Source organism: Prunus mume, linkage group LG7 (genome assembly GCF_029339155.1).
Source record: "Prunus mume cultivar Tortuosa linkage group LG7, ASM2933915v1, whole genome shotgun sequence".
NCBI classification, from domain to species: domain Eukaryota; kingdom Viridiplantae; phylum Streptophyta; class Magnoliopsida; order Rosales; family Rosaceae; genus Prunus; species Prunus mume.
Genome location: NC_142704.1, coordinates 6,086,177 through 6,088,246, shown reverse-complemented (window position 1 = coordinate 6,088,246; position 2,070 = coordinate 6,086,177). Strand labels below are relative to the sequence as shown.

General features: G+C 40.1%; 1 pseudogene; it reads right to left on the bottom strand.

The window, feature by feature from the left end:
• Positions 1–386: 386 nt before the first annotated feature.
• Positions 387–1,219, bottom strand: LOC148915324 (uncharacterized; annotated as a pseudogene).
• Between the last annotated feature and the right edge of the window lie 851 nt (positions 1,220–2,070).

Genomic DNA, 2,070 nt, shown 5'->3' with positions numbered 1-2,070 from the left:
TAGTAAAGCAGATGTCAAGAGTATAGAACTAGCCCCGTGACGGGAGCAGCAGCATTATTAGCAATGTAACATGATCACGATAAGGCGGAAGAGTAGTAAGAGAATAAAGCAGAATTATACGTCATATGGTCAGTAGCTCTGAATCAATAATCCAACTTGTATCTTGGGTATCATGGGCATGGAAAGCCTTGCCAAAGTTACCTGGAGGCGGAGGTGTTGGAGTGCCGAGATGGAGGTCAAAGTCGGAGGAGTAGCAATAAGGTGATCGTGCCCAATGGTGATGTTAGCCATAGAAGTGAGGGCAACACCACATGAGCTTTCTGTCCAGTTGTTCCTTTTTAAACGTCTCGCTCCTTCTCCCAATCTGGTTCCCTATGCAATGCCCATCAGTGTCGATATATGTCTCTTTTCACCACAGTGATCACACTTCGTTTGTCTTTTTCTGAAGTCGGCGATAAGGTGGAACAAGAAGAGCCGGACCTTGCTGGAAACCAAAGCGGGGTTTTGGAAGCAAACACCATAGTAGGTTCCCCAATCTTGGTGCCGGATCCAAGCATAGTAATCTGGCGTTGAGCCTCTCGACGAACCATTAAAAATACATTTTCAATACTTGGAATTTTATCACTTCGTAGAATATCACTGCGGACCTTGTCATAGGTATCGTCAAGGCCAACCAAAAAATCATACACACGATCTGCCATAACAGCAGCCTGAAAAGTCTTCATATCATCAACACACTTCATCTGAAAAGGACGTCTCTTGTCCAATTCAAGCCAAATTGCCTTAAGTTCGGCAAAATAGGTAGAGACAGGATGACCCTCTTGCTTGAGACGGGTAGCCTGGCACCGTAGTTCATAGAGTTAGGATATGTCAGAGCCATCATAAAACATCGATTAACAGCATCCCAAATTTCCTTAGCAGTAGGTAGAGTATGAAACATATTCAACAAACTGGGTTCCATAGTTCGCAACATCCAACTTTTCACAACAGCATCATCAATTTTTCACTTCCCAAATTTCGGGTCTTTAGAATCAGGGGCATTAGTGTCGCCAGTCAGGTAACCCAATTTGCCTTGTGTAATAGCATGGAGTTCGATCATCGAAGCCCATATCTCATAGTTGGATCCATTCAATTTGAATCCCATAGGTAGGTTGGTGGACGATTTGATATGAACCGTCACAATAGGAGTAGAAGAAGAAGAGTCAATGACATCTGACATGGTAATAGATAGTGGCAGCAACAAAAGATTAGGTGATGACAACGACAGTAAGAGATATATGACGGCACATGCTTAGGTGTATAGACTAGGTGCAGCGGAAATAGGTATGTTTAGGATTAGGATTTTGACGTTGTAGAGACGGATCGGAACCCGCTCTGATACCAACTCAAAATAATTAGGGTTTAAAACTGATATATTTATTCTTCTCTCAATGAGGAATATATATACTACATACAGAGTGATTACAAATAGGAAATATGTACAAAATCTCCTAATTCTACTCAAATTAGATAATTGCAATAAAATAGAAATTCTATTCCTAATAGGAACGTTGACTCACGCCAACACTTTGTTGTCTGCTTCACACTTAATTCACTATTAGCATTGTGTGAAACTGTAAAAAAAAAAAAATAAAAACCCTAAACCTGTAGCATTAGATAAAGGAGATGTGTGTGCAGCTAACTCTGAAATTTGATGTGTACTTTTTGCAGCTATCTTTGACAGAGTCACTTTTGAACTACACCATGTTTGAAAATGAGGTTTATAAAGGTGGCAAGGTCTATTATTTAGATAATGTTGTTGATGACTTTTGTCATTGCTGGATTTAAGGAAGATAGGGAAAGAGTTGGGGTATAGAATAGATGTTTCAAAAATTGAGTAAACTATGGAGATTAGGTATATAAAGGCTGGAGAAAAGGATGGTAACATATTGGAGCTTATTACCTCTGATGCTAAAGTAGTTGAAATGGTTGGATGCATGCCATGTAATAGGGTTCTTGTCTTGTACTATACAGATTTGGAAAATTCAAATAGTAATGGGCTTGGGAGTCAAGCATCTGCTGCATGGCCTA